The sequence below is a fragment of the Salminus brasiliensis genome, chromosome 4 (genome assembly GCF_030463535.1).
Source record: "Salminus brasiliensis chromosome 4, fSalBra1.hap2, whole genome shotgun sequence".
NCBI classification, from domain to species: domain Eukaryota; kingdom Metazoa; phylum Chordata; class Actinopteri; order Characiformes; family Bryconidae; genus Salminus; species Salminus brasiliensis.
The window spans coordinates 10,415,349-10,427,575 of record NC_132881.1 but is presented as its reverse complement, the minus strand read 5'-3'; positions in this window follow the sequence as shown (position 1 = coordinate 10,427,575).

Genomic DNA, 12,227 nt, shown 5'->3' with positions numbered 1-12,227 from the left:
AAACAGATAGTAACGAGTCACACAGTTGCAGATGCACAGACCCTTGGTTCATGTGGTCCGAAAAACCTGTACGACAAAAAAAGAAAGTCAAAACATGTATAGAAACTGAATAATCACATACCTGTTACACACTTGCAGACAGATAGTAGCGAGTCAGTCACACACAGTTGCAGATGCACAGACCCTTGATTCATGCGGTCCGAAAAACTGTAAGACAAAACAAGAAAGTCAAAACATGTATAGAAACTGAATGATCACCTACCTGTTACATCCTTGCAGACAGATAGTAGCAAGTCACACACAGTTGCTGATGCACAGACCCTTGGTTCATGTGGTCCAAAAAACCTGTAAGACAAAAAAAGAAAGTCAATGAATGTATAGAAACTGAATGATCACCTACCTGTTACACAGTTGCAGACAGATAGTAGCAAGTCACACACAGTTGCAGATGCACAGACCCTTGGTTCATGTGGTCCGAAAAACCTGTAAGACAAAAAAAGAAAGTCAAAACCTGTTACACACTTGCAGACAGATTGATAGCGAGTCACACAAACAGTGGCAATGGAAAGACCCTTGGTTCATGCGGTCCGAAAAACCTGTAAGACAAGAAAGAAAGTCAATACATGTATAGAAATTGAAGGATCACCTACCTATTACACACATGCAGACAGATAGTAGCGAGTCAAACACAGTTGCAGATGCACAGACCCTTGGTTCATGTGGTCCGAAAAACCTTTAAGACAAAAAGTGAAAGTCAAAACATGTATAGAAACTGAATGATCACCTACCTATTACACACTTGCAGACAGATAGTAGAGAGTCAAACACAGTTGCAGATGCACAGACCCTTGGTTCATGCGGTCCAAAAAACCTTTACGACAAAAAAAAGAAAGTCAATACATGTATAGAAATTGAATGATCACCTACCTGTTACACACTTGCAGACAGATTGATAGCAAGCCAAAAAAACAGTGGCAATGGAAAGACCCTTGGTTCATGCGGTCCGAAAAACCTGTAAGACAAAAAAGAAAGTCAATACATGTATAGAAACTGAATGATCACCTACCTGTTACACACTTGCAGAAGGATAGTAGAGAGTCACACACAGTTGCAGATGCACAGACTCTTGGTTCATGCGGTCTGAAAGACCTTTAAGACAAAAAAGAAAGTCAATACATGTATAGAAACTGAATGATCACCTACCTGTTACACACTTGCAGAAGGATAGTAGAGAGTCAAACACAGTTGCAGATGCACAGACCCTTGGTTCATGCGGTCTGAAAAACCTGTAACACAAAAAAAGAAAGTCAATAAATGTATAGAAACTGAATAATCACCTACCTGTTACCCACTTGCAGACAGATAGTAGCGAGTCACACACAGTTGCAGATGCACAGACCCTTGGTTCATGCGGTCCGAAAAACTGTAAGACAAAACAAGAAAGTCAAAACATGTATAGAAACTGAATGATCACCTACCTATTACACACTTGCAGACAGATAGTAGAGAGTCAAACACAGTTGCAGATGCACAGACCCTTGGTTCATGCGGTCCAAAAAACCTGTAAGACAAAAAAAAGAAAATCAATAAATGTATAGAAACTGAATGATCACCTACCTGTTACACCCTTGCAGACAGATAGTAGCAAGTCACACACAGTTGCTGATGCACAGACCCTTGGTTCATGTGGTCCAAAAAACCTGTAAGACAAAAAGAGAAAGTCAATGAATGTATAGAAACTGAATGATCACCTACCTGTTACACAGTTGCAGACAGATAGTAGCGAGTCACACACAGTTGCAGATGCACAGACCCTTGGTTCATGTGGTCCAAAAAACCTGTAAGACAAAAAAAGAAAGTCAAAACCTGTTACACACTTGCAGACAGATTGATAGCGAGTCACACAAACAGTGGCAATGGAAAGACCCTTGGTTCATGAATCCTGTAAGACAAGAAAGAAAGTCAATACATGTATAGAAACTGAATGATCACCTACCTATTACACACTTGCAGACAGATAGTAGAGAGTCAAACACAGTTGCAGATGCACAGACCCTTGGTTCATGCGGTCCAAAAAACCTGTAAGACAAAAAAAAGAAAATCAATAAATGTATAGAAACTGAATGATCACCTACCTGTTACACCCTTGCAGACAGATAGTAGCAAGTCACACACAGTTGCTGATGCACAGACCCTTGGTTCATGTGGTCCAAAAAACCTGTAAGACAAAAAGAGAAAGTCAATGAATGTATAGAAACTGAATGATCACCTACCTGTTACACAGTTGCAGACAGATAGTAGCGAGTCACACACAGTTGCAGATGCACAGACCCTTGGTTCATGTGGTCCAAAAAACCTGTAAGACAAAAAAAGAAAGTCAAAACCTGTTACACACTTGCAGACAGATTGATAGCGAGTCACACAAACAGTGGCAATGGAAAGACCCTTGGTTCATGAATCCTGTAAGACAAGAAAGAAAGTCAATACATGTATAGAAACTGAAGGATCACCTACCTATTACACACATGCAGAAGATAGTAGCGAGTCAAACACAGTTGCAGATGCATAGACCCTTGGTTCATGTGGTCCGAAAGACCTTTAAGACAAAAAAGAAAGTCAATACATGTATAGAAACTGAATGATCACCAACCTGTTACACACTTGCAGACAGATAGTAACCAGTCACACAGTTGCAGATGCACAGACCCTTGGTTCATGTGGTCCGAAAAACCTGTACGACAAAAAAAGAAAGTCAAAACATGTATAGAAACTGAAAGATCACCTACCTATTACACACATGCAGACAGATAGTAGCGAGTCAAACACAGTTGCAGATGCACAGACCCTTGGTTCATGTGGTCCGAAAAACCTTTAAGACAAAAAAAGAAAGTCAAAACATGTATAGAAACTGAATGATCACCTACCTGTTACACACTTGCAGAAGGATAGTAGCGAGTCAAACACAGTTGCAGATGCACAGACCCTTGGTTCATGCGGTCCGAAAAACCTGTAAGACAAAAAAAGAAAGTCAAAACATGTATAGAAACTGAATGATCACCTACCTATTACACACATGCAGACAGAGAGTAGCGAGTCAAACACAGTTGCAGATGCACAGACCCTTGGTTCATGCGGTCCGAAAAACCTGTAAGACAAAAAAAGAAAGTCAATACATGTATAGAAACTGAATAATCACCTACCTGTTACACACTTGCAGACAGATAGTAGCGAGTCACACACAGTTGCAGATGCACAGACCCTTGGTTCATGCGGTCCGAAAAACTGTAAGACAAAACAAGAAAGTCAAAACATGTATAGAAACTGAATGATCACCTACCTATTACACACTTGCAGACAGATAGTAGAGAGTCAAACACAGTTGCAGATGCACAGACCCTTGGTTCATGCGGTCCGAAAAACCTATAAGACAAAAAAAAGAAAGTCAAAACATGTATAGAAACTGAATGATCACCTACCTGTTACACACTTGCAAACAGATAGTAGCGAGTCAATCACAGTTGCAGATGAACAGACCCTTTGTTCATGTGGTCCGAAAGACCTTTAAGACAAAAAAAAGAAAGTCAATACATGTATAGAAACTGAATGATCACCTACCTGTTACACACTTGCAGACAGATTGATAGCGAGCCACACACAGTGGAAATAGAAAGACCCTTGTTGGCTGTATATACTATCAGAAAGGGGGGAGCCATTGGTCCTGAAAGCCTGTAAGACAACGAAAAGGCAATACATGTATACAAACTGAATGATCACCTACCTTTTACACACTTGCAGACAGATAGTAGCGAGTCACACACAGTTGCAAATGCACATACCCTTGGTTCATGCGGTCCGAAAAACCTGAAAGACAAAAAAAGAAAGTCAAAACATGTATAGAAACTGAATGATCACCTACCTGTTACACACTTGCAGACAGATAGATAGCAAGCCACACAAACAGTTGCAATGGACAGACCCTTGTTGGCTGTATGCACCATCAGGAAGGGGGGAAAGCCTGTAAGACAACAAAAAGGCAATACATGAATACGAACTGAATGATCACTTACCTGTTACGGCGTTGCAGAATGATGGACAGCGAACCACACACAGTTGCAGATGAAAATATATTTGTTAGACGCATACACGTTCAGGGAGAAGAAGCGGTTGACAGATTTCTTGAGAACCTGTAATACAAAAAAGAAAATCAATACATGTATAGAAACTGAATGATGACTTACATGTTACAGAGTTGCAGAACACACAGTTCAGACAGTGAGCCACACAGTTGCCGATGAAAATACATTTGTTGGGTTGATGGGGTTCCTGAGAACCTGTAACGCAAACGAAAGTCAATACATGTATAGAAACTGAATATAGTGAGGCCCATGGGGTAGTCTTGGAAAGAAGATGGTGGGGGCTAATGATGATTCCTTATGGATGAAATGCAGACATCCTGCATATGAGAACAGTCCAACAACATATGACGTATAGAAGGATATAAAACATAAGGTATTCCTTTGTCTGGGAGAGAGAGAAGAGGGGCACCCAGAATTGGCAGACTCCCTCCACACTGTACTTTTGTTTGGAATAAAATGTTTCATTGTTACAACTGAAAGACACTGGTCACGAGTCTCCATTCAAAAGAAGTCCTCTGAAGAAGAAGTAGAAGAACCACGACAAAGTTTATTGAGGTACCTGCTGGAACAGCCTGACAAAAGTGTGTTGCAATAATCTAACCGTGAGGTTAAGTGTTGTTATGGAAAATTATATTATAACCACATTATAATTTTATGTTGATTCATAATAGACTCATTTAAAATCCACTCATTTATTGTAATCATGCTTAGCCTGGTGATAGTGTGTGCTAACTATAATCATGTGTTGGCCTTGCAACTGCCTGTACGGCATGTTAAATCGCTCTTCTTTTTCCAGGAAACACTATTGTTTTTCCTAGCATAGATTACAGCTACATTGAGAGTGCACCTGACATATTTACAGCCTAGCTTGACCTGCTAGTAACCTTTCGACCCGGACAATGTGTCCTCTCAGGCGCCAGCACTCTGATCTATGGGTCACAGCGACCTGAACAATGTATCTCTTCAGACGTCGGTGTGGCACGCACACCCTCTTCTCCTCCCTTTTCTCAACTCCCTAATCTATACTATAAATATGTACGTTAACTGTTTTTACCTCAGTCTGCACTGTGGTTTCAAACTGCTAACAGACTCAATAAAACTTTGCTACTCAATGCATATTCTTGTCTGCCTTATTGATTCTTGACAGAATTCCACGACAGTGTGTACTAGCTTTTCTGCATCCTGTAGAGAAGGAATTTCTTAGTTTGGCAATGTAGGCTGTCCTAGTTATTTAGCTATATGTTGCTCAAATGATAGATCTGAATTAAATAAGACACCAAGATTTGTAGCTGCTGGACCCGGAACAATGCAAAAAAACAGCCAAGTCTAACATTTAGTCTGAGTTTACTTCTAGTGTCTTTTGGACCTAAAAAGAGAACCTATGTTTTGTTACTGTTAAGGAGAACGAAGTCATGTGGCATCCAGAGTACATCCTTCACACAGTCCTAAATTTTCTTTAATCTAGAGTTACTATCAGGTTTGGCTGATATATAGAGCAGTGTCATTTGCATCTGTAAGTTAACATCCTGTCTGCTTATAACTGCCCTGTGGTAACATCTATAATGTAAATAATAGATACCCTTAAATAGAGCTTTGTGGAACTCCATATCGGACTTCTGTGTAATTTAGAAATACGGACTGATAGGGTTCGTTTAGATATGATTTGAACCACAATAGGGCTGTTTCTGTGATTCCAACCATGTTCTCTAATCTTTCAAAGAGAATAGTGTTATCTATAGTGTCAAAGGCTAAACTGAGGGCGAGTAGGGCTACGTAGCCTTGATCAGAGGCAAGAAAGAGATCGTTTGTAATCTTTACTTGGGCTGTCTGAATCCAGATTGGAATTTCTCATACATTTCATTTTTACTCTGGTATAAGCAGAGTTGTTGAGGCACAGCATTTTCTAATATCTTGAACAGAAATGTCAGGCTTGAGATGGGTCTGTAATTGACAGTACACCAGGACCAAGATTTAGTTTCTTAATTGAAGGTTTTATAACTGCAAATTAAAGGGATTTGGGTACATGGCCTTAGGTAAGGGATGAATTTACTATTGTTAAAAGAGGTCTGATTATAATTGGGAGTAATTCTGTCAGTATTTTAAAGGGAATTGGGTCGAGTGTACAGGCTGTATTATAAAACATTTATTATAAAAATATTACTGGTTAAGGTAGTAGGGATCTGGGGTTGAGAATCTGCATGGCATACCTGACTTAGGTTGTATATTTAACAGTCTAAATTTAAATTTATTTGTGGAAGTTACTGGTACTGGTAAGAATTGATATGTAAGTTTCCTTTTTTCCCCCCAAGACTGTTAAAACCAATTTTCTGTTCTCAATATATGCTCGATACTGCATGGTTTGTTTAAATGTGAGCAAGTGATACTAATATTACTTTTTTAATACAAGCAGAGAAAGGGAAGAACAAATGGTTTGAATATAGTAAATAATCACTTACCTGACAGATCTCAGGCAGCACAGGTGTAGCCTTTCTCGGTGGTAGAGGACAGAATGTCAAACCTGCACGAAGAGTCAGCTGAATGGCTTGCTTCCTCGATCCTGTTGTCTGTTTTCTTCCAAACGGTGTCTGGAATTTAGTGTACTAGAGGTCTTCCAGGCCACAGGTACCGCAGCATTACTCTTTGGGCCCGATATTAATAATGGGTGCCTTTCTCACACTTTTCTACATCTGTTGAAGAAAAAATTAAGAAAAATCTCATTAACTTGTTTACTGTAAATGCAGTGTCTTGTCTGCTAATGATACTGAACATGTATACATCACTCTGTATTTAAAAGTAAAAATTAATTAGAACATTTTTGTGTACGATGTAAGCTAATTACAAATAATGCTAATGGGTACAATACACACAGTGCAGCATACGGAATGATGAAGCATCTGGTGCTAAGGTAGTGGTATGGGGGCCCCAAATGAAAATCTGCTTAGGGCCCCATAAAGTCTTGGGCTGGCCCTGGTCATGCTGATGCTCCCAGTGCCTCTCCATGGCCACCATATTCCTCGAAAGTAAACAGAAGTTAGTTAGTGAGATAATGTCTTAAAAGCTGTGAGGGAGAAAGGAGGTGTAGTGTGGAGTGGAAGCAACATTTCCTTGTTTCCATACATGTTGAAGAAGCTGGTTGAGAGGAGGAAAACGTTCTGATTGGCGAAACAGCTGCTGCGTGACAAGAAAGTGAGGTTTCCTTTAGTCTTTCCTGCAGCGCTCCAGTTTGCGTGGAAGAGGAGAAACAAAGTTTGACATCACAACAGAAGCTGTCAAGTTCATCAAGAAGCAAGTTACTGATGGAGAATAAACTATAAAACATCCACTAGCACAAGGAGACTGAGAGGTATGATTGGTCTGGATAGCTTTGTGTAGCTGTTTAGGCTATAACCTAGTATACGTCTCTGACATTCCACTGACCTAAGTTAAGTTCTCTTCTTTTTTTTCTTCCTTTTTTCTCTTTGTTGTTAGTTTTGTGGACATGAATTTAACAAGAAGAGAATCCTCAGCTGGCTACTGGAGACATTTTTCTGTTCATGTTCTCTCTTCTGCTGTGGAGAAAAGATTTTTGTTGGCCTGTTTGGCTATGCTGGTTCTATTTAGAATTACAGGTATCCTAATAATGTTCACTGGTACAAAAGCAGTAGCCTATATTTTGAAATTAGGAGGGTCAGATGGCATGGAACGATTGCTATGCCAATCTTTTATTTCAGTTTTGTTATCTTATCATATGAATGGCAAATAGTGCTAATGTTAATGTTCCTGGAATATTAATGGTTCTTATGGAGTTCTTATTTTGGTCCATAGGAGGTTGAACTTTGCTGAGAGAGTATAAGGATAGTAATGGTAGAGTTATTTATATAGAAGCCAATATAAATTGGGGGGGGGGGGGGGGGGTTGGGGGTAAATAACACTGTGTAATATCTATGCTCCTAACATGGAGGACCCATCTTTCTTTCATGGAGTTAATAAATTGGGAAATGCCCAAGGACAAATGCTTTTGGCAGGAGACTTCAATTAGGTCTTAAATGGGATATTAGATAAAAGTAAATAATCAGGTACCTCAACGCCGAAGGATAGAGCTGCCATTCACATGCTGATGGTGGACAATGACCTGATTCAATCCTAGAAACCAGGAATGCACATTTTACTACCACTGCCATAATTCCTACCCAAGACTTAACCTTGATTTTAATCTCCCAGAGTCTAACCAATAATATCACTGATAGCACTATCAACGCTATTTCCCTGTCGGACCATGCACCTGTTTAGCTTTGTGTGAATATACATTCAGACAGGCTTAGAAGAGGTAGATGGAGAATGAATACATCTCTACTACAGATGTCGGAAAACCTGTATTAGACCTGATCAATATTTAGCACTAAATGAAGCCACCCCCGCAGGTTATAAATATGTACATAGCCCTAGATTATCAGGCAGAGGAGGTGGAGCATGCATAATCTACCAGAAAACGCTTGATACTCAAAAACACTATCAAATTCACTTTGTTTGAGATTCTCTACGTTAATATATCAAATCCAGCCACAAATAAAAATGGATTCACACTATTATTTGTAGGCCTTCAGCACCACACTCTGAATTTTTAAAAGAATTGAGTGATTTTGCTGCAGACTTGGCAGTGTGCAACAACAAAGTTATAATAGTAGGAGACTTTAATATTCATTTTGAAAAAGCAGACGATCCATTAACAAATGCCCTTGCATCGATATTAGATAACTGTAACTGGACCCACACATTACTGTAATCATACCCTAGATTTAGTCCTGACCCTGGGTGTTAGCATTAAGCTTAGTAACATCAGACCATTATCTAATCTCCTATGAGCTACATCTTAGGCAAAATGTTAATTTGGCCCCTTGCCACTTTTTAAAGCATGCAATAACCCAATGACCACTGTACAGTTTACTGAAAACCTTCCAGACCTACCGACCTTAGCTTACACTCCGTTAGATTAAACATAGCTAGATAGATTAACAAACGGCCTTTAAAATACCCTTCAATTAACCTTAGACAAGGTGGCTCCGCCCGCACAGTGGTACAGTGATCAAACTCGTACCTTAAAACAAACAGCGCAGAAACTAGAGCAAAAATGGCGGATGACCCAAGTGTCCCAAGATTCCAGCTTCTTTAACCAGTAATGTTTTTATGGACTATTTTAATAATAAAATAGAAAACATTAAACAACAAATCCAACACTCCTTATTAAATCAAAAATTTGACCTTAAATCAAAATTGCCTGGTACAGCTGCTTTAGAACATAACTTGGTTGTAGAATAAAGGCTGGAAGCCTTCTACCCACTTCCACAGCCAGAACTAAAAAAAGATTTCCTCAGCAAATTGCACAACCTGTACACTTGACCCAATTCCCTCTAAAATACTATACGAAATACTCCCAATTATAATCAGACCTCTTTTAACAATAGTAAATTCATCCCTTAGCTTAGGGTATGTACCCAAAACCCTTAAATTAGCAGTCATGAAACCTTTCATTAAGAAACCAAATCTCCTAGTCCATCCATGAATAAGAAATTCCTATCTGGATTCAGACCCCATCATAGCACAGAGACAGCCCTAGTGAAGATTACAAAGATCTCTTTCTTGCCTCTGATCAAGGCTACGTATTCTTTATTAGCCCTACTAGACCGCAGTGCAGCCTTTGATACAATACGTCACACTATTCTACTAGAAAGATTAGAGAAAATGGTTGGAATCACAGGAACAGCCCTACCGTGGTTCAAATCATATCTAACTGAACACCATCACATTTATAAAGATAAAAGATTTATCCTCAAATTACACAAATAAGATATGGAGTTCCACAATACTCTATTTTAGGACTGCTATTATTTACATTATACATGTTACCACTGGGCAGTTATAATTTCCATTGCCATTGCAGATGACACACAGCTCTATATATCAGCCCAACATGTTGATACATTTAGATTAAAGAAAATGGAGGACTGTGTAAAGGATATAAAACTCTGGATGTCACATAACTTCTTTCTTCTTAACAGTAACAAAACAAAACTTCTCCTTTTAGGTCCAAAAGACACTAGAAATAAACTATTTTTATTTAGACTTAATGTTAGATCAGCTGATTTTTCCATTATCCCTGGTCCAGCAACTAAAAATCATTTGACTGAATAAAGATTTGAATAAAGTAAACCATCACTTACCTGACTGGTGTGACTGGGTAAGGTCTTGGTGTAGCACCTTCTCAATGTTTCCGGAGAGCACAACAGATTCCAGGAAGCAGAGGAGAAGCCTTTCTCTGTGATAGAGGACCGGACATCATACCCAATTTCATCACTTTAACTGGTGGTACTATTTCCACATATTTCTCAGACTAGGAGAAGCTGCATTTGCAAACACTAGTAAATGAAACTTCACAGAAATTAATCGGGCTGTCTTACTAATGAGCTAAAAAACACAGTCACTTAAAATCCAAGCACATTTGAGTTTGAGAACCTTGAGTTTGGAAAGCTCAGTCAACTTAGTTTGATATTGGATCATTAGATATTCGCTTTGCCCCTCCTCTCACTCACAAACAAATCCCTTAAAACCTCAAACATGACTTAAAAAAAACGATGGAGAACAGAGAAACTACACTCATTATATTTCCTCAACATTTCCAGTCTTTCCATTCGGACAAGGATATTTAATCAGAATAGCCAGAATTCCTGCAACAGGTGCTGTTGATGCTAAAAGACAAAATGTGCGGAAATCAAAAACTCTCAGAGATAAAGAGCTGCTGGTGTTACTTAAAGACAAACAAACCTACTGAAGAACAGAGAAGAAATTAAAATCAATGACAAACCTTAACTTCTTCAACAAACAGATTTTTTTTTTGCACTTTAGAGGTTCTAAACATGCATGTAGCGCATTTTCATAATGAATAAATCACTACTGTGACACTGCCTATTTTAACCATTTTTAATGTAATATAGTTCCAGTTAAACATCCATAAAGCATATAAATCCAAAATCAGCTGTAGTGTAGAGAGACATCTGAAATATACTACTACCCTTAGAATAGCCAGATCACAATTTACAAAACAAGTACTTAAGAGAGCCTGCAGATTTCTTGTGGACTGCTCACTAGTGCTTGAAGGTAGGTAAAATTTTGTCTGTACTCACCCTCTTATTAACGGTACTTACTTGAAGTCCATAGAACCAATCCAAAACATAGGAGTTGGAAAGCTCTCACAAAGTGGTTTGTATTTCAGACATCCTTCTTTCTGATAACAGTTTATAATCCTGGGTGTTTCCTTGTGAAAGGAAAGTCTAAACCATGGAAATCCCTGGTTTGAGTTGCTGAGAGTCAATTCAGGAGTGATACATTTGTCTTCTGTGTGTAAAGTTTATCCCAGTGTCCATAAGAAGAGCAAGTTAGTTGTAAGGACTGCAAATAGAGAACCAAACAAACAGAAAACAAGACAAAAGTGAAGCTTTCTGCAAAAGCACAACAGAACAAAACCTCATGAAGCCACATCTAAACCACCTTGCTGCTTCATAGTTCCCTCCCTTTTGGCTTGTAACCTGGCCTACTTCCAATATACTGCCACATAGTGGATGGAGTAGGAATTACCATGAAAAAAGGTCACAACACTGGAGTCAAACGAGTGTCAGCTATGGCTTCAAGTAGGCCTAAGTTTTAGGATTTTTTTTTTATGCCAATATAGAAAATAGACAATAGGCAAGTGGCTTAAAGTTTCAACCACAACAGGCCCAATGATACCTAAAGAACCAGCACAACAGGCCCAATGATAATGATCATTACAAATCAATACACATAACCAATCATCAAAATTATTGCATTTTCAACTAAAAAAACATTCTGTTAATAGTCATATCTCATATGAAGACTTTTGTATCCTTTGAAAAGAACTAAATCTGGCATGTGTGACTGTCTTCTATAAATACTTATAAATAAATGAACACATTGTAAGGTGAATGCTGTGCCAAGCTCTCACAAAGTGGTTTGTATTCCAGACATCCTTCTTTCTGATAACAGTTTATAATCCTGGGTGTTTCCTTGTGAAAGGAAAGTCTAAACCATGGAAATCCCTGG